The following is a 22,166-nucleotide window of genomic DNA, read 5'->3' on the forward strand; positions in this document are numbered from 1 at the left end:
ACCTCAGTTTTTAAATCGTGCTAAAAATGACCTGTGCTCCTTAAACTACTAGTAGTGAATTTATGGCATGCATTTAGGCTTAATTTGCACACAGATTTTTGAAATGGAGGGAATTATATTCATCATTCACACATTAACAATGTACTGTAACTGTTGCAGATGCCAGGAAATGATCACTCTACCAATTTAGATGCAACCAGTGATTATTTAAAGGTCAAAAGGGGTGTGTGCGCACCCATGCTTGCTACCTGCAATTTCAAGAAACTAAGAATTTCCTGAATGCTGTTTTAACTGATGTACTGAAATGCAAATCTCAGTATGGGAACTAAAGACCATTCTCTAAAATCAATGTTTTTGGCTTTAATCCTATACACCAGTCTTCCCCCATATGGGTATTCCCAGTCATCTTAAACTAGCATGGACTACATTGACTGGGGATTATGGGATTTGCAATCCAACAGGTATGGATGATCCCAGTTTGGAGAAGAATGTTTCAAGTTTGGGGAAGAAAGTTGCATTCACTCAGTCAGGAGGAAATCTCATTGGACTTGGGGCAATCCACTTGCACCTAAAATACACACAATTTCATTGTTTGCAAAGGAAGCTATTTGCATGTGTGAGATCATGGAAGGGGTGTGGCAGTTTTTCTTTCCAAGATGCTGCCAAGTTGAATTCCATCCTTTCAATCTTCTGAGCTTGAAGTGCTGCTTTCAGGGAGCATGATAGGCTACTGAGAGAATGGGTGTACTGGAAGTCCTGTTGTCCTTGCAGAATACTTCACACAGACCTTTCAGTTTTGCCCTTAGTCAGCACTATTCTTACTTTCTGTTATTATGTAGAGCAAATAGGTAGTACAGAGGTTCTTTCCAAAAGCATTAATGTACAGCGAGGTTTAGAAATTAGGTCCTTTGTTCACTAGACTCTAATACAATCTGGCTGCCTTTTTCCACACAGTTCCTGTCTTTTATATGTGCCTTATGCCTTCCTCTCTCCAGCTGCTGCTTTATATTAAACTCTAGAAAGCAAAGTTGGATAAGAGGGAAAAAGGTTGCTGTTTTACACCTGACATTTAAGTGTTCCAAGCAATGTCAACTGACCAACTGTTCATTAGCAAGGCTGTAAAACACTGTTGTACCTAGCAGTGATTAAAGGAATTAGAAATATGAAATATAAAGAGCACCCACCAAATTGCTGACTAGGTAAGAATAATATATGTGATTGTGGGTTACAAGATGAAGGGGAGGAGGAGAATCTACCAAAAGGTCCCTCTCTGTGTTCGATACTTTATTGACTCAGTAATATATCAGGTCTCCCCTCGTCAGTAATGGTGTCTTTCTCTAATATGTCCATTAATTAATGAACTTAGTAATTAATTGCACTGCAAAAAGGAAGTAAAAAGTGAAGCTGTGGCAACAAATGCTTTGCTTTTGAATTTCTTTTAAGTAGATCTTTCAGAGTTCACTAACATTTGTGTTTGAAGTGGGTGCAACAATCACAACCTATTACGTTTGTGAACATTGCTGGAGTATTTCTATTACAGGCAGATAATAATTTCCACAAATCTCCACCTCCTTCCACCCATCCCCAACCCCATTCAAGAAAAGGTCACTGGGTTGGTTGTAAATATTAGATTCAGGCTGAATTACCGTGTTACAGTCCAAGATTAAATTTTCTGGTCTGAATTCAAAATGACCCATTAAACTATTTTCATAATTATTAGGTGGGGGAAAGCATATTTTAAAATTCCTTTGCAGTCAGCTCACAAAAGTAAACAGTCACAGATTTCAAGACTGCATTTACATCTGAATCAAGTGTCAACTATGTATCTCTATCTCTTGTAATATTTGAAAATGTGCGTAAATTGAATTACGTATTTTAAGTATGAAAATACTATAAATAATTATATATTTCTTTTGTTCTGATTCTAAATGCATTTACATAGGTATCGATTTCAATTTATTCATTACTTTATTTGCTGTATTTCAGTTGTACATAATAAGTATGTCAAGTAACATACTTGTTCATTTATTGTTTTGTTTGTATGCATTATTGTAAACTGCCCAGAAAGCTTTAGCAATGGGGCAATATAGAAATGAAATAAGTAATAGTAACATTAACATGTTACACAGCATTAGTTCCCATAGAAATACCATACCCAGGATCCAAATAGCCACATGACTAAGACCCCAAGTTGGCCAGGGAGGGGTCATTCATATGGCCAGCTAATTTTAAATGGACATGAGTTTCAAAAGTAGTCTATGGTTTGACATACGATTTAGCTGTCCAAAGAAACGTTTTTTGAAAAAATAAATCCACTGAGTACACAAAAATTGGGTTATACCTACAACTGTCCTCTGGATAATTGTCCAAATCACTGGATGTGAGAACCAGTTGATAAGTGGGTTGAATTTATATTATGAAGGATGAAAGAGAACTGTCAAACAATGTTAACAGATTAATTATTATTGCCTTGGCACACTGTAGTGAAATCCGCTACAGATGCAAATTCTGCTTGCATAACTCAGCTGCAAATGCAAAATTATTTTGCTGACTCAGATTGGAAGACAGAAAAGAGATACTTCCACTACTTAAGCAAGTACTACAGCAAAGATGTACAGAAATATTAGAAGCAGAATGTAAAGGTGATTCAGTGTACAGTAAGGGAGGGCTCCGGAGAAGCATTACATTCCGCCATGTAAATAATCCACGAACAATCGGAACATCAAGTGCATTTTCTAGGCAGAGCCCTGACATAGTATTTCTTGCATTTCTGCTAATATTATATGTGTCTCCAAGGAACCCTTACAATATCAATGGAAACGTCATAAAGTCCATTCAAATTCATCCTTATGCAAGTTCTATGACAGGTTCACTTTTCCTTTAAAATCCTATTTCCACTAAAATCATGTTTAAAGAGAAGAAAACATCCTAAAATATGCCCTAAGATTTTATTGAACACCAATATTTGCAGCCGTGCTTCCTAGCTACTTCCTCTTTGCTTCTACCTTTGGGTCTAATTCAAGGGTATAAAAAGGCTGTCCGATATCATATTACAATATGTTAGCATTAGTGGTAATGGTATCCTTTCAATAATGGGGGCTGGGGGTGTGTGATGGCCTGAGAACAAATGAATCAATCCTGTATTAATTGATTAAATGGTGGCAGTGGCAGGGAGAAAAATTGATGAACTGATGCTGCTGTTGATGAAATTACTCTTGTTTGTACTGTAGTGGGGGGTGGAGAGGAAGAATTGATGAACTGAGCCTGGTATTAATTGTTTGAAAAGCAATAGATAATACAGGAATCCTATAACTGGAGGTCACCTGAAGGTCATCTACTCCAGTCCTCAGCATACAGAAATAAGAACTTATCTTCAGATAAATGTAATTTGGAATGAAGTAATCTGTTCAATCCTAAAGGAATGGGGAGTATGACAGGAGCCAGGGCAGAAGCAAGGGGGTAAAAAAAAAGAGGAGCAGGTAGCCTTGGAGGGAGTCGTTCCCTTGGCTTGGGCTATTGTTGCTTTCTGCCATTTTTGTGGAGCATATTTGCAAACCAGACTATGGGAAAAAGCAACGACCCTTGGTGTTTAGCAGCTCACCAAGAGGGCACCCGAGTGTACCAAGTCCCCAAACCAAATACAGATTGTGCATCTTAATATTTTCTTTAAAAAAAAAAAATCCCTACAACTCAGAACACTGTGGCACTATCCTGTATGTGGAGCAAAATGGCTCTGCTCTTAATAGCAGGGTATTAATTTGGGATGGGACAGGAATGGTATGACTACATCTGCATGGCTTACCTGAGATGCTACCTGCTGAACTTGCTCTTTCATAATAACGTGACTTTATAGTCCTGTAAAGATGTTCAGAATCAAGGAGCATGAAAAAAGCAGGGGTGGGAAGCCAAATCACTTAAGCCAGTCCCACAGTGGACCTTCCCACATGCTTGTGTAGGCAGCATATGTGCCGTTCAACTCATATAGACTCCTGATGCGTGATGCAGCCAGTATTGGAAATTCTGTACACAAGATATGATGGAGGTCAGAGACGGGACCAAACAAAGTTGTAGCACTAGCCAGATGGTTTTTTAGAAGCTTTAGTCATATTCTGGGAGAATAAAGCTATTTGCCTTGGCATGGCCACTGTGCCTTCATATATTATAGCAGAATTCTCTACAACAGACGGATTGCCTCAAGGAAATAGGTTTGGATTCTCCATAGCAACTATTCAACTCTGATGAAGAACAAACAGCTGGACAATTGGGGGGGGGGTGCATGTTACAGAAAACCTATAATATGGCTAGAGTTTCCCTACTGAAGGTCAACAATGCCAGCCGTAAAAGCATTTTCACACTCCACAAGTATCATACTCTAGCTAGGTGTTGGGAAGCTCAGTATTCTTCCTATAGCTAGGTTATAAACCGATTTCTTATTATTTTCAACATGTATTACCAGCAACATAATCTAGGTCATCTGAGGGTTTCCTTTTTAAGGTTTGAATTTATTATATTATTTCTGGTTTAACAAATCACATACATTACCTCAAGCAACTCCTTATGTTTATTTTCAGAAATTCTAACAACTTTTCCCCAATTCTTTGCTCATTAGCCAAAAAATGTAATGAAGTGACTTTGAAATTAACATCAGTATTATAGGCTAGGTCTCAACATTTGGAGAAGCATGTAGTGCTGTCCGAGAAGGCATCACTGGCTGGCTGTCAGGCCTTACCACTGTGGAGCTACCCCCTGCGGAGCCTTCGGGCTGCTCTTCCCTCCCCACCTTCCCGAGTAAGCAGTGTCAGGAAGGAGAAGGCACAGTATCCCATGCTTGCCAAGCACAGTTCTGCTGACCGGCAGAGGAAAGCAGTTCAGTTGAAATGCTGAGAGTGGCGAGGAGGGACTGGAAGAGGGGAAGACGGACATTTCCTCCACGAAGCAGCCCTCTTTTTTAAAACCAATGCCTCTATGTTAGCATGGAGCACCTTCCCAGCAGCATTAATGGCCCCATTTACAATAAAGTACATCATTGCAGCATCAATTCCCTTAACAGTTTGCAAGTACTGCTGTCCCCTCAACTTCCAGCTCTCAGACTTTAATTTCTGTTACTGACAAATGGTGGTGCAGTTGGATGTTTCAGCTTAGCCTTAACCAAAGTAGAGCTAGAACAGATACCAGGGTGATTTCCAGAATACCTTTATTTTTAAAAATCCCAATGAAGCGGTAACAAAAAGGGCAAGAGATACATAAAAGAAGCAGCAACACTGCATAGGTCCATCCATCAATTTGAAATACTTGAGCAACCAGATTTTGACCTTGTACATGAAAAAAACTGATTGGTGCCAGTCCATGGAGGTGGTCAGGTTGCCACAACATGGAGAGTTTCTGCCTTGGTGGCACAAGTCCCATGAGTGCTTGGAAAAAACCCTAAGGCACAGGCAGGGTGATACAGGCTGACAGCCAGTGTAGTCTAGTGCAATGCAGTCTAGTGGTTACAGTGCTGGATTGGGATCTAGGAGATCTGGGTTCTGGGTGCCTTTGGACCAAGTCACTGACTCTAAGCCTAGCATACCTCACAGGATTGTTGGGAGGATAAGAATCAAAGGAAGAGAATGATGTAAGATGCCTTGATTTCCTTGAAGGGAAAAAGGTGGGATATAAATATAGTAAATATATGCATACCTAGAAAGGTGGTCCTTCAAATATTCAAATCCCAAGCCTTGGAGGGTTTTATGGTAAGAACAAACCCGCCTGTTCAGAGGCAGATAGGCAGCTGATTAGTTCTTTCAGAATCAGTGCGGTGTCCTTCCACCTGAGTCTGCCAGCCTTACCCTCTGGCCAGCATATTCTGCACTAGCTAAAGCTCCCCAGTCTTCTGCAAGAGTAGCTCCAGTGAAATGTTCTACACAGACACTCACTGCAACTATCAGCTCTGCAGGTGCAGTGCAAATACCAGCTCTGTGGCATTCATGCAAGGGTAAATCTACTCGTTGACGGGTCAGGGCTGCTGGGAGTTGCTTCTTTGTAATAAAAGTTATGCATTCAATGGTATCTGATACCGTATGATGGAGCATTTATGTCAGCTGTCTTTTTGTTGTGTTACATATTTGGCTTGGCCTTGGTGTTACCACTAGGATCCATGGCACCATGCAAAATATAGCTCCCATAAATAGAGGGCATCCGACTGTGCCCCAACACTAGCCATGATCTGCTACTGAATTTCACCAGCACTTTTGCCTACTGTGTTGGTTACACTGCACAAACAATGATTTGCATTAGCATACTGAAATTAGTGCTAATGTTGAGACACCACTGGAGAGCACCAAATAGCACGAAGACTTGAGAGCCGCACACATGGTCACCATAAACCTGCCAGCTCTCCTTTGATGGTGCAGCCATCCATGACTATCTAAAGTACACAAGGGCTTTCCAAAATGTTGAATAACTTCACTCTGGAATTTGGAAAACTGAACTTTGCCATTCTTGGAAGACAATAATTGAACTACAACAAAAAGTGCCATTTTTACTTCGGTGGATCCCAAAGCAAAGCTGCACAATTCCTCATGCTGCATTTCAGTGTTGTTGAATACTCTTGAGTTTTTCTACATCCCTTCCACCCTAGTATGCCAGATACAGCCTGTGAGTGGTTCAGTGCCTCTTTGTCCTATATCAGCAGTTTTACATCACAGTGTATTAGTATTGTTTCCAACTCGTATTTATTTTCACTAATATAATTTGAAAGGTGCTAATATCATTATATTTCTCTGTGGCATTCAGGAAAACAGTACTAATATGATATGATGGCAAGAATACTAACAAGATGTAAGACTGCCGTGGAGATAACAAAGGTTCTTCAGTTACCAAAAAACATGTTGCACAGAAATGTTTTACAAAACCACTCACAACTGTTCTTTAGGGAGAACTGGAGGATGAAAAGGGCACTAGGGAATAAAAGAAGGAGCAAGATAAAATGGCATTTGAAATCCTGCATCTGAACTCAGAAGCTCTGAGTCCCGTAAAGGCTTTAAAAAGAGGGGGAGGGGCACCCAGTGCTTTCAGAGAAAGGTACCGTTCAACGATTCAGCAAACCCATGCTGTGGGTAGCTGAAGGGTTGTGTTTCTGTTTGATTTGGGCAGACATGGCATGAAATATAAATCGAGGATTCTCTGTTAATACAAATGTATCAAAGATTTGCAGATTCAAAACACAAGATTGTTTGCTTTGCTGAAGTTAACACTTTAGAGGGATGTGTTTGGGGATGTGCATTTTCACTTCACACTATACACGTCTGCTGCAAGACTGTGCTAAAAATTGTTACTATATAAAGAACGAAGTCAGTGTGGTCACAGCATGGTCATCAAATGGGGCTTTGCCAGGAAACTGGCGTTCTTACTTTACCTAAGCCATTCACTGGTTTCAAACAAAATGATAACCCACATTCAAGGGCTGAGTGTAGGTTTCGATTAGCGGCGTAACTGTCCTTTGTTGAAACATGGGTTCTCAGCCTACCAACAAGCCATGGTTTTCCTTCACAGGCTTTTCACAATTAACAAGCTTATTAGTGCAGGTGGATTCAGACAACGTAACAGCCCTTGTTTCAAAAACCCACAATTCAATAGCAACCCAAAGTTAATGAAGTCTTCCAAACACATTCCAAGGCTTGAAATACTCAGTTTCAGTGAATAAATCATTTGTCCATACCACCTATGTTTATTCTTGCCCTGCTTATTTCTCTGTTCACGTCCCGTTTCTCTTCCTTGCTTCTGGTTGACTTTAACAGGAGCTGATACAGGTGAAGCTTCCTCTGGCAAGCGCAGTGAAGCTTCATCTGCTGCTTCACTTTTCCCACTATTCGATTTCTGTTTTCCAGCCTTCTGAATTGTGTACACTTCCTTCACTCACCCTGCTTGTGATGTTCTTGCTTGTCCTTTAGGTTCTTCACCTCCTGGGACTTTGTCCTGTCCAGTCTGCCACAAACGGCATCCTGTCCCCCACGTCTCTGTGAGGTTTTATCCTGTCAAGCTGGCTACTGACTAAGGACATCTGTCTTGACATTTTTTGCTCTCTGAGGTGTCAGACTGATCATGTTCATTGTGCGATTCCCTCCAGCTTAACCCATGTCAACAGCTTTGCCACCATCTCTACCACCATAAGAAGCATCAAATGGCATCTGCTACAAGTGTAATTCCCAAGGCCACGAGGCAGAAAGCAAATCCCTGCAAACTTATATCTCCATCACTAGTGTTAAAAATACAGTAATTACAAATAGGATTGATAACAATTCCATGTCCCTTCATAACACCCCAAATCTGCTGCCCACAGCAGCTATCTCACTTTGGTAGGGCTAACTTTGACCACAATACAATATGCCATAAAAGTTGATTTAAAGTTTTCTTAGGGAGGTGGAATGGAGAAGCTAGAAGTACAAACATACATGACCAACCCCTCCCTTCAACACATCAGAAATATTAAAGAATAAAAAATCTGTAAAATGCTTCCGCTCTAGATGATATGCAAATAACATTACTTTGTTTTGGTATTTGTGGGTTTATACTTTCTTTCGGATGCCTACATCCCCAAAACTCACCATCGGAATTGTTCAAGCATTAATTTTTGATCATTAATACAGTGTTCTAAGTGCTTCCTTACCTGGCAGACTGTGGAAAAGCCAAACGATAAAATTACACACTACCAAGATGCATTAGACACTGACATTGTGTCTATCTTCTAAATAGACCAAAGAAGAGAAGAGTCTAGTAATTCTGGGGAGATTGTTCAAACTTTCCTCTATGGTCAAAGCAGAGTGATATTATGTGTAACTGCTTATTAAAAAGAACCCTTATTGGTTCTCTCTAAAGGATTTCCTTTTATACATTGCTTTATCCTATAATTTTGTCCCTGTTGGGCACGCTGCCTAAATTTAAACACAAACAGTCAAGCAATGAAGAAACATTAACACATTTACTGTGAACAAAAACTCCCAGTTGTACAGTGAAATTTTAATACATTTCAACTTATCTCTTTTACTAATGGGGAGAGTACAAACCCTGCAGGAATTCGCTCTGCAAACTGGTAATTACAGTAGACTCACTTTTTTTATATAATGCATATGTATAGTCAGGCAAGAGCCATAGCTGCCCTTTTGATGTAGGTTACAATAGAAATGTTTCTGCAGGAAAAATATTATGAAAATCTACAGCAGTTCTAAAGGAACACATTATTTCTTGGGAATGTGTCCTTTAACTATGCTCTATGAGCACAAACATATATATTAAGCAAATTTGCTTGCCAGAGCTCACGTTTTATCAGCATGTTCGTTTTATTTGTAACTACTTCTCCTTAAAGTGCATTCAGATTAAATTTGCCACATTGATTCAGGACTAGTGTTTGCAGTCTAAAGATATGAAGCAGTGCTAGTACAAAGATGCAGATGTTTGTCTCTTTGGCTGACGTGTGCACATTCAGACTTGTGCCTCATGTTATTTTGCCAGCACACAACTAAGGCCTTTATTTGTAACTACTGTGGGTGTCGATTTATTTAGATGACTTGGTTGTTAGTCTTTTAGAAAGACAGCTATCTAGTGATGAGCTGTAGAACCGGGGCCACTGAGAGGCTGTACCCCACTACCTTCCACAATCAATCTCAGAGCAAGGGGAAGCCCAGCCTAACCCCGTAACTTGGCCAAAGAAGGAACAGAAGCTGGGAGCTTCTTACACCCTTCCCTTCCAGTAAGACCTACAAGAATGCTGAAGCTAAGAACTGGTGCCTTTCTTCCTCCTCCTCCCCAACCCCTTTTCCTTCTCACCATGTCTTTTAGCTTGCAAACCTGAGGGTAGGGTCTGTCTTTAAATCTTTGTAAGCCACTCTGGGGAACAATTTTTTTGCTTTCTGACAAGTGGGGTAAAAATGCTGTAAATCAATCCATCAATCCTGCAGCTCATGACACCTACATTTTTTTCTTGCACATTCCAGATGCACAGAGGAGCCTGCAGAGCCAGAAAAGCTATCTTAGTAGAGGAAGGCTTCTACCCTAGTAGCTTCTAGTCGAGAAAGGCTGGTACCTTCCACCCAGCTACCCAGGCCAGCCTGCATGCTAAGGGAAATATACTATTGCATCTAACATGATTGGAGCTTTTAAAAACATGCATTAACATCATGCTGGGGGTTTTCCTGCTCCCTCAAGCTCTTATTTGCAGCTGAAGGAAAGCTGTTATGGAACCCAACTGTAGCTTCTCTCTCAGTGCAAAAAGCGTCTGGAGAGGGGAAAATAGTAGTGGGATTGCCATGGGTGATTTTTCTGTCTGCTCCATTCCCAATCCTTATTTTTTGTTCTATGGAGTCACATTAAATGCAGTAAGACATTAAGTGTAACGTGCAGTTTGACTCTTATAGCAGGAAAAAGGCTGTGACTATCTCAAACAATAAAGTGTTTCTTACTCTTAACAAATGTAAAGAATGCACATTATAATTGATGGTGTGCCACTTGCTAAAGCTTAATGTACTGACAGACATAGGCTTGGTGAGTATATATGCAAAGTATATATTTCTGCATTTTTAAGTTTTGTTACTTGGCATCAACAAGTTCACTCTTCAGGCAAAATTACTCCCTTGTAAAATAAACTGTCTATAGTATTAACATATCCTTTTTCCTTAATTATTTGAAAAGTGATGAGTGTTAGTGTCATTTCATAACAAGGTTCATATATAAACCCAGAGAGGAACTCTAATTCCAGACAGAGAAATCCATGTGCAGAAGCCGTTTTAAGTCCGCATTGTCACTTCGGAGATGCAGCAAATGGCTGGTGGACTGGCTGATGCCTGCGTGGCTGAACATGGAGATGGGGACGTCCAGGCGGCCACCATTTGTATATGATCGGAACAGCATTGGCTTTATCCACACAATTCGTGAAATTACTTTTGAGGACTACTATGGTTACTATCATGGAGCTCAGGACTTTTCTCCAAGGCTTTCTGAAGTCTCCCTTGAGAAAGAAGCATTACTATGTCCTGGAAATAGTTATAGGGTAACACTAAGAAAGTGACTATAGAGATGCCTAGCTATAGGGCGCTTCAGGCTCTGAACTGCCTTTCCTTTTAAGCAGAAAAGAGTCATCTTTGCCTGCTGCGATGGGAGTTGGCGGTCACTGCTGCTGCTGCTGCTCCCAGCAGCTCTCCTGCTTCAGTTACACCCTGAGCATGTATAGAGTCCAGCAGATGTTCAGAGTGCTGGAATCTGAACATGTGCTGGATTCTGCTGCTCCAGTGCCTTCTCCTGGAGTGGAAAGGTCCTGGAGTCTGCCTGGTGCCAGGCAGTGCTAGTGCCCACTTTCAGGACAAAGGTACAGAGGTGGAAGTACCCAGGAGTCGGAATAAGCACAGCTGGCCTTCTCCAAGGAGCTGGGCAAAGCAGCTGCAGCAGCAAGTCCACTAGTTAATCTTTGAAGGAGTCTACATGCAAGCATATGTTTTATTCAGGGGGTTGTGTGTATAGTTTGGGGCACGTGTTTTCTCGAATGCGTACATTCTAGTCTGAAGCTTTTGTGAATGGTCTGTGGCATGTGCATATAGCCTGAAGTTTGTGTGTGAGCATGTGTGTGTGGCCCAGTCTGGCATGTGTTTAGCCCCCTGTGTGCATGGACTCTAGCCTGTGTGTAGCCTCGTCTGGAGTTTCTGTGTATAGTCTGAGACTGAGTGTCTGCGTGCATGTATGGTCTAGCGAGTTTGTGTGTGCCTGGTGCAGTCTGGAGTTTGGGTGTATAGTCTGTGTTATAGATGTACAGTCTGGTCTGTGGTGTGTAGGTTCTCACGTGTGTGCATGTGTGCCATGTGTACATTCTGCAATTTCTTATGCTTGTAGTCCAACAGCTGCTTTTTTGTCTGTCTCTGAGAAAGTCGTCTTTTTTAGTGTGTGTATGGGAGTAGGAGTGGTGAATGAGGAGGCTGCCTGTGAAAGAAAGGGATGTCTGTGTTTTTGTAAAGTGTTCCTCCTGATTTTCCAAGGAACATACTTACTATTTTGCTACCTGCGAAGGTTTGCCTACACTTTTTTCTGAGCAATCAAATCCTTACTTCTTAAAAGATTTACATAATCTGTAATTTTCTGCACTGCTTCTGAGTAGCCCTGCTGTGATGGATTCTTTATGGTGGATATACAAAGGCTTGGTTGCTTTCATAATTTGTTCCTTTGTTTTAAGGCTGCTTTTCTGTGTGGCCCTGAAAATATTATGTCTTATTTTAATTACTATAATTGCTATGTGGATTTCCCCCTTCTATTGCTTATCACTTGATAACCTGTGGAATGGTGGTTGTTACTGAAACAGGGGAAGGTGGGACCACAGGTGAATTTTTGTGTGTTTGATTTCCCTATCTTGCATGGTTTATGCCACTGTTTTCTCTTCCTGCAGTATGAGTTGCTGACTGCCAGTGATTCAGAGTTTCTGCCTCTGTTGACTCCCTATCCCACCACTCAGATTTGCCCATTACAGCCCACATACAACTATATTCTTGCCTGTCTTCAAGGGATCTGCCTGTGTCAAAATCTCATGGCCTTTATCCACACTATCCTTCAAGCAACCCTGCAACACTTGTACAGATGCTGCTGTGATAAACAAAAACAGAACTGCACCAAGTCAGAAGCAGAAATACACAGACAAGCAGAAATCCTGAAAAGCTGTAGGGGGTTTTATTCCAGATAGAAAGTATTATTTACAAGTGACCTTTCAGCTCTCAGCAAGTGTTTCCATTGCAGTCTAGTAGTGAGTATGCTAGATTTTTTCCCTCCATGATGAAGAGCCCTTGTTGGTTGATACTCACTGTGTTTTATTGCATTAGCATACAGAATAAAAGCCCTTGTGCTTTTTGTGGGTTTCTACTACTTTTTGAGGACTTAGGCATAGTTCTACAAATTTATAACATATCCAGGGGAAAAAAGGAGTAAGCCTGAAATGTTGAAAGAAAGAAGAGTATTTTCACAGGAGGGAAAAATATAAATCAAATTGATTCAGGACAGAAAGACAAAATGAATATGAAATGTGGAAAATGTGGCATTGATAAAAAGAACTATTCTGTATAATTCTCCCCCCGCTCCAATGAAATATACATTTTCTTTTACATTATATTCACATCTAAAAAGTATAATGGTGAAGGACAGCTTACTGGATACAAATAAACATATACAATCATTCCTTTAATTGACAGCCAAGCTTCTTTACAAACAGTTGCTTGTTTACATGTTTGTGGTGGAAAGCTGCCGATCTGCTTGCACATTTCTATTAGATCCTTGCTGTAGCAGAGAATATTAAGAACTGCTAAAACTTTCGCTTGGGAGTGTAGTTGCTTCGAACAATACCCCAACACAAAGCAAGCTCTTTCAAGATTTATAGCAATAGCCTCTATGTTAGGTCAAATGGGCTCCAGCTTCACGGAGAAAGACCAACATGTCCTCTCCCCTGATTAGAGCAGGCAATGATTGATCTGGCAGGAAGGACTCCTGCTATTGATGTAGCTTTAATGCTGTTGCTCTTGTATATACATATTTTACCAGCACATTTCCCAGGACTGAGTCACATCTTACCTAAGGCTGCCGTGGTATAAATAAAGCATTATTTACCAAGCATCTCCTTCATCTGGATGCTCTAACCAGAAAAGGCGTAGTCCCTACCTGCAGGTTTACTCTAAAGTAGTTGTACTGACACAACATATGAAGAACCTATGGGAGGATGAGGGGAAACTGACAATAAGGAATTAAGCTGGGGACGAATTAGGAGAAAGCACGGCAGAAAAATGTGAACCTGCCCCCCACCCCAAAGTAGAAAAAGATGAAACGGACAGTGAGGGTGACTGGAAAAGAGAATTCCTTAACTAAGGTATAGAAAATGGATGAGAACAGGAAAGGGGATAAGGTTAGCAAAAAAAAAAAGATTAGATTCAGTAGAACTAGGTACACAATGCAGAGAAATATAGAAAGTTGGAAGAAGAAAGCAGGGAGGAAGATAAACAGTGGGGAGGGTGTAGAGAAATCCAAAATAAGGCACAATAGAGCTGCACTTAATGCTTGGCGACTTCACTTTTCAGGGCAGCCAAAAATGCTCTCATTCGTTGATTTATGTGGCTGTGCCCATCCTTCTCCCACTGCTGCTTCAGTCCCAGTTCTTAAGGGCTTCTGTACTACCAAATGATTCCAACCATGGATTGCACAGTAGTCATGCCGTTACATTATGTAGCAAATAAGAAAGACGGCCAGCTGAAAGTATTGCCTTAGTTTGACTCAAATGACGTCAAAGCTGATTGGATGTGTGCCACTGTGAAGTCAGACAGACACGTCCGTCTCCTTTCTGCCCAGCCCCTAAAATCCCTAAAACCTTCCACAGCTTTAGAAAGAAGCCTGTGAAGTTGGGGAAACAGAACAAACGGGGCTAGAACAATGGGTGGAAAGAACAAGCTAAGAAGCAGAAAGTCCTAAGATGGAAACCAGTGACACCAATGAAGAGGCCATTACTGTAGTCCAAAAATGAAATGATCATTTTCATTCGTGGGAGCTGTCCTGGAGCAGGGGCAACCTAATGTACTTGTGTCAATCACCTGTGGCAGTGCATGGCCCCCAGCATGCATTGCAGAGAATCCGAAGGCTTGTTCACACAGTATGGATGCCTCTTTGCTTCTCAGAACTTAATTGCTCAACAGTTGTTAGCAGGCAGAGCATACGTGAATTGTCTCTTTTGCTAATGCTGACAATTAGAAGCAAAATTTTTAAAAAGAGTATTAAAGAGGAATGCAGGAACATGCAATATGCAACCTCATGTCTGTGAAGACTTCAGCAGGATGGAAGAGAATCCAAATGGGAAAGAGGACCAAGTGCAGGTTAAGATGACTTAAGGGATGATTCTTTGATTTAAGGAACAATCCTAGACAGGTTCTGAGACTGTTTGTATTCCAAGGCTGGAAACAGAACTCTGACCTTGGAGCCAGGAATCAGTGCCAATCCCTTGCTCCTCTCCCCATTCCCTTGAAGCTGGCATGGAAAGACTCACACTGGCTGCTCTATGAGGTGAGGAAAGCAAACCTTGAGAGGGGGGAAAGGAGGGATTTTGAGGGTGGAGAGGAGAGCAGACAGGAGCAGCCAAGATGTAAAGTAACCAGAAGGCATCCCGGCCTCTTCTCCTCCCTTTCCCCTCCAAAGCATCCCAGTTAGCAAAAACTTGTGCCATTCCTCACACTCAGCATTGACAGCTCCTGCTCATCTTGCCTGGATTGTGCCCTAACAGTGTAATCTTTTATCTACTCACCTTGGACTGAACTTACATAGACCTACCTCCAAGAAGACATGCATAGCAGTGTAACACTAAATGGCCAAAAGCATCAGCCCGCCTTTACTGTCCCGTACACAATATATTCAGCTCATACTGTGATCTTATTCATGCCTTGCAGTATTCACCCCAGCATGCACACGAGGATGGGGCAATGCAAACGCCCTGATGCTGCGCTCATTGCTCGCCTGTCCCACTGCCATCCACGTGTCCAGTGACAACACCTGCAGGGAGCGGGCCTCCATGCGTACCCCTCAGGAGTGGAAGCTTCCCAGTGGGCGGGAACCTGAATAGCACAGAGCTTGTCCTCTCCCGGAAGTCTCCATGCATACATCTATGAATGCAAAGGTGCCCTCCTTGCAGAAATTGGCCCTGAATGCATGGCAGTCCGGTGGAGCAGCATGGGTAGGGCATGTCTCAGGGGCTGGATTACTCAGTGCCACCCCCTCCCCACAGCTCACATGAACAGGGCTTGCAGTGCTCATGGAAGTGTTCCAGTTATTGTTCTACACATGAGGTTCTTCACAATACTTGCTTCAGTCTGACACTCTATCCTTGGAGCCTAGCACAGTTGATTTTCAGCAACATTATATAGGGGGAAGAGACAATTCTGCGATGCTAATATGAAACTGTTCTAGTCGGCTCTTAGTGCTGGCAAACTTAGTGCAGGCTTTCAATCAGTTGACTTTCTCAGCCCTGCCAGGAGCAGCCTTTAGGTACAGATGCTCTGATCGCCTCCATGCAAAACAAGAGCTTCACACTGACTAATTTTAGTGGCTAAGATTTCAGGTGCTGGCAAACAGTTCTAATGTTTGTGCTGACAGTTCTGTTTTTTCAAACCACACATTCATTTGGATTTTGATATTCCATGAGCTTGAGAAACCCAAAGCCTGTACCTTTAAAAAAAATCTCCCAGGTGGTTTAATGAAGATATGCTAAATTGGATTTTGGAATTCTTTTATATTGTCAACTATTCCCTTATTTTATTTTGTTGATGGTAGCTTCATTTTACACTGACATACTGGTGAAACAAGAAGCACAATGGAAAAAATGTAAAATGATTTCGAGTGTCTGAAATTAGTCATAATTTACTATCCATTGACAACTTCACAAGACAAACTTGCCAACAAAACTTGTTATTGTTTTCTAAATCACTTATAATCAAATCTAACTGAAGACTTTGAACTGCACACTTGTTTCTGGTAGTGAGAAGAAAATCAGAGTTTCTAGGAAGAAAATGTTATGCCAGCAATTGGAAGTGGTGCTCTATTAATATTCAGTACATGCCAACACCTAAAAAAAATAGGAAAGAAAATGTGAGGTGCCAAGTTTATTTTGGCAAAACTACATGACATGATTTATACTAAGAATTGTTGTTTTTTTAAATAAAAAGTCTTTTAAAAATGCAAATCCTTTCCAATTAAAAAAGAAGGAAGTTGTATTTCTAAATACAGTCTAGCCATACCTTCCAACTCTGCATGCATGTACTGTTTAGTATACAAATTCAAATGTTCTGTGGGTTATGATTGCATTGCCAATGTAGCAAAATCATTCAGGATTGTTGAATGATTTGATTTCTAATTGTTTTAATGGTGTGGCTTAGGTATATTAAAACCTGTAGTAACTCTAAAAGACTCTCTTTTTCCCTATGACCTGTCAAGTTTGGGAGTGCCTCATTGGGTGGAATACCAAGTTACAAGAAATGTTACAGATGAAAATGTGGATGCACAGATTTTGTTAAATTTGTCTGAATTTTGGAGATTGGCATGTGCCTTTTATTCTGTCATCCACTCTCTGATGGAATCAGATTTTTTCTTCCATTTCTAAACTTGTGTTCACATGTACTTGCACACATTTGTAAGTCTAAAAATGTACAAACCCCATGAAAATGTACAAATTCCCTCAAAGATATATTTTGATCCTTTAGCCTATTGGGTAAATGCACTTTTGGGGGTTTTGTACTTATTGTATTTTTCTACAACTAAGTTTGTGTAAAATTCTGGAAATTAAATAGACTAGTCTGCAAGCCTGCAGAATCTGTGTGATTCAGGAATTCATGGGGAGGATTCATCGAAATCCAAAATCATTTGACTCCATTGCTAACTTCTCTGACATCCCTCGCTGAGACACAACCTTCTCTAGATTTGTTTCAACTGTACTGTTCTCCTTCTCACCTTACTGACTTCCTCCATAAGATCATAAGAGTATGAACATTCTGGCTCAGACTAAAGATCCATTTTCTCCAAGAAACCTGTTTCTCAGAGATCAGAGAACCCTACAAGCAGTACATGAAGATACTAGTCTCATGAAGATGAAGATCCTACAAGCTGTTGGTATACTCTAGCTGCTGTTATTAAGGACATACTCCCTCCAAGATAACCTTCTTGCAACAGTAGCCATTGATAGATCTATTCTTCCTAAATGTCTCCAGTCCTCTTTGAAAACCATCTAAGCTGTTGGCTATCACCACATCCCCACATATACCAAAGCCTGGGAGCTTTCAAAAATTTTATAGGACCAAACAAGACAGTGGTAGAGGGGGAAGTGAGGTATTTAATCTGTCCACACTGAATTCTTCCCAGCATGACTTTTTCCAGTTTCTTGAAATTACCTGCAGGCATCTTCCAAAAGAATTGGCAGAAGGCACAAAGGTTAAGCATCCCCTCCTTCCCTATTAAAAAAAAAAGTGGCCAAGAACCCACATTACCACTAGAGCTAAACATTGCTGGAGCCCCTGGCTGGCTTCAACATATGAGATCTTGGCTTAGGTTTACTTTGGATGAATTGGCAAGCAAGCAGAAATCTATTTGTATATTATCTCGTATTTGTCTCTTGAGTCACAGTTTTTAAAAGTGTGTACATTTTCTATATAAATTAAAAACCACAGATGAAGCAGAAACACAACTCAGTATTTGTTACAATTCAGATTGCTCATTTCAAAGCAGAACTTTTAAAAATAAAAATGGTGAAGGTAATTTAGTATAATATTCTTTGATAGTTATTCTTCACTAGTGTGGCCATAGGTAAAGAAATTCTGCAACCTTTTTAATGGACCAGAAGAACATCCACAAGGGAAGTACTGGGGGATTGGTCTAGATATTATTACATTTATGATTATTACACTGCATGCCGTCCTGTCATGAAAGCCTCAGGACAGCTCACATAGATAATTTATATCCCATTGTTTTTACTTTTGCAAAAAATCCTAAGGTGTCTCACCTTCAATTTGATCATGACAACTACCCTATGAAATAAGTTAGACTGAGAGTAACTGGCCCAAAGTCACCCAGCAAGCTTCGTGACGAAGTGGAGAGTAGAACCCAGACTTCCCAGGTCTCCAGTCCAACACTCTGGCCACCACACCACACTGGCTCTCAACTGTGACTAATAGCATGTGCACACTATGGAAATTATCAGCATGGTAGGCCCCTTTCTGAAATTACTGCAGCGGTGTGAGAGCTGTTTTCGCAGCAATTGTGGAAGTCTGAGATCATGTTGGCCATGTTCATGGCAGGTCTCCCTTGCAGAACTGTGTTGCCTCAGCTCATAATATAAGCATGGAACTGAACAGCAATTTCCACAACTGAACCTCTGACATTACTGGAAAAACTCAAAGAAGACAAGTTCTTTGAACTCTATCCTGCTGATATACTGCCAGGAAGGGCACCAAGTTCTGGTGGGCTGTTGTCATTTCTGTAACTAACAGCTTACGTTGGCTCCAGGAATGAAGGGAAGGTTCTATCTTTGTTGCAGTTTGTTGCAAAAACAAGACATCTTGTGGCACCTTAAAGACTAACAAATATATTTATTCTGGCATAACCAAAGCTCTTTGTATGACTTGATGGTCACACCACAATAAACTTGGAAACCAATTTATTTTCTTGTACAGACAGAGCTAAGCCATGTTGACGTCTCTTAGGGTGCCATCTTATTGTGATGACTGTCAACCCCCAAATGCAGAGGCTTGTACTTATCCTGTTCAGAGCAGGAGGAGCAGCGGAAATGACCTTCACTTATCCTTCCTCCCTGTGTTTTCACTCAACAGGCTTGTTGGCCCAACTAGCTACAGCACTTCCCATTGGGAAGAAAGGAAACTGGGGATGCCTTGAGATAGCTCATACCTGGGCTTCTCCAGTTTCCTCCCTTTCTTCCCTCTTTTTCTCCTCTCTGGCGCCATGTTCCTCAGAGCAGCCAGTGTGGCTCTTTCCACATCAGCTGCAAAGGGGAAGGGGTTGGTGCTTGGATTCTCAGTTTTGGAGTTGCACTGCCCTCTCCAAATCTGGGTCAGGGATGCTATCCAGGGGCATAAGAACCCTTCCTTAATTTCTGCTCTTCCCCATCTTGCAGCCTTCCGCTTGCCGAATGGTGGATCTACAGAAATAGAAGGCCTGCTTAAATTTGGACTATGTCAGTCTCTATCTATCTACTTCTACACCACCTGCACACCTATTTCCATACCTGGGTAGTTAACAGCAATTCATAGAATAAAATACAAAGTAAATAAAATAAAACAGCATAACATTTCAATATAACCTTTAAAACAGAATTCAAAACAGTGCAAATCGCTAAAGCAAGTCTCTTACAAGGAAAAACAAAACAAAAACCTCCCCACACCCCATATACTATTAAAAACTGTAATCTTGGCACAGAGAGAAGCCTTAATCTGCCCCCAAAAAGATAACACAGATGGTGCCTGGTGGGCTTCATTGGGCAAAATCATTTACATTTGGGGGGAACAGTACTGAAAAGTCCCTCTTCCCTGTTGCCACTTACTGAACCTCCACAGAGGTGAAACTCAGAGGAGGATCTTAGATGTTGAGCACAGTGTCCTGGCAGATTGAGGCTGGGATCGGCATTCAACATGTACAGCAGTCATGAGCTGCATCATTTCTGGTCTGTGTTTGTTTTGCCCCTCAAACTACTAAGGACCAAGTGGATGGTAAAATCAGAGGACTACCTGCTTTACTTAGATTCTTAGCATGCACTTTATTCATATGGGGTGATATAAATGTGAGAACTGGACCAAACAACCTGAATGATGATGATGCAGATATTTATATCCCATCTTTTCCCAGAGGTTGGGGCTCTGGGCAGAGTAAGTCAAGAAATTTGTGTCTGGCAGGTAGATATTACATGGGGTCAATGGCAGTGCCTTAAAACAAGATTGGGAATCAAATGTAAAATTACTGTGCTGGAGTTTGTGTGTTCCAAGCTGTAGCACATCTTTCTCTTGTTATTACTGATGGAGTTGGCTAGTAGATTCTTTAAGTGCATTTCTGGACGGGACTGTAACTCTGTGCATTATACATTAGTCTCTGTTTCATTCCATAGCTTTCAGCATTGTTCAACTACCAGAAAGTGATCATCTTGATATTACTCTTTATGGTTGTAAGTACTGATGTATCTTTGTGTAACTCAGGTAAGCCTCGTGTTAATTACCCTGATTTGTTATTAATTTACAGGCACTAAAGATAAGGTGGACAAAGGAGGTGAATCAAAATGTTTTTCAATATTTAATTTCTCAGACTGTCTTGAAGACGAAAAGTGCTACAGAGGAGGCTTCTAATATAAGCACTGCTGGAAACTCTTCTCCAGGAAACATTCTTCCTTAGAGAAATTTAAATCAATTACTGGGTGTAACCGGCTTAGGAAAACTAATATTTTGATAAAGCATGTGAGTTACCCAATAAGCAACTGCAAGCCATGTATAGATGAAGTAACCGAAAGGTACTCTCCTCTGAAATTTAATTTCTACAAAAATACTATTTGAAACTGCTGTGAAAGGCAAAATGAAAGGCCCTCTTAGAACAGTGGAAAGCTCTTATAAATGAATCTTCAGACATGATTCAGTAACTTTCTGGGCAATGGTTGCTGGGTCTCTGGAGGACAGCTTAGGCATGCTTTGCTGTCACATTAACCCAGAGGTCTGGGATAGACACATTCATGCTTGCACAGCATGACGGGGTCATCACTGCTTATTTAACCAATGATAACCTGTGGTGCATGTGGTCAGCCTCCTGAATATGCAACCCTCAAATGGACAATTAGGGATTGTGTAGTGTGGTGATAACCCAGCCATCACAGATTATTCATGGGTTAAACAGTCTTCTCATAATCCTTGGTTAGTGGCAGGAGTATTGTTTAGTCCTTAAATAACCCCAAATGGCCATGTTTGCACAACATGACACTACTTCCAATCATCCTGCTTGAGGCTTGCAAATCCAAAATGGCAGCCACACCTGCCTCATGAGCTTCATGCCTCAAGGAGGTTAAATAACTCATGATGAGACAGCACAACGTGTGAATTAGTCCAGTGTTTTCCATTTAATGGAAATCTAAAATCTTCCAGTTCAAAGGTGTCTTTCACAGTACCTTGTGACTTACAAAAGGGAGCAGTAGTTTTGTCATTTTGGCTTTTGGATATTTTATGTGAAATTGCCTGGTTTGGGGTGGAAGTGTGAATTATAGGGGTAAATTCTGAACCAGAGGCAGTTCTGTCACCCCCTTTTTACATAAAATAGTTTTTTTTGGGGGGGTGCTATATCTGTATCGTAAGTAACACTTTGGATATGAAGTGGTTTTATTTCAGTAGAAGGTGAGGCTTTGTCTTTGACTGGAATATGTTGGTTTAGCTTTTTAATCTTGTAGGATTCTTCTAATTTGTTATTTTTGGTACATGAATAGTCTTTAAAAGGCGTGAATTAAAGACTTTTTTGAAAAACAGATTTTGTTTTCATGGTATACTGAAATTTCACCCCCGCACACACCACTACTACCACAAGCACCACCTTGGGCTTCAACATGATAAAATCAGTTTTAACCAAATTTACTAAAAGTATTTATTTTAAAATATTTTATACTG

General features: G+C 40.9%; 1 protein-coding gene across 5 annotated transcripts in view; it reads right to left on the bottom strand.

The window, feature by feature from the left end:
- Positions 1-22,166, bottom strand: part of BNC2 (basonuclin 2) — a 454,605-nt gene that overhangs the window by 164,200 nt on the left and 268,239 nt on the right. The gene's annotated exons all lie outside the window — the stretch shown is intronic.

Source organism: Varanus komodoensis, unplaced genomic scaffold (genome assembly GCF_004798865.1).
Source record: "Varanus komodoensis strain SLA01 unplaced genomic scaffold, ASM479886v1 scaffold19, whole genome shotgun sequence".
NCBI lineage: Eukaryota > Metazoa > Chordata > Lepidosauria > Squamata > Varanidae > Varanus > Varanus komodoensis.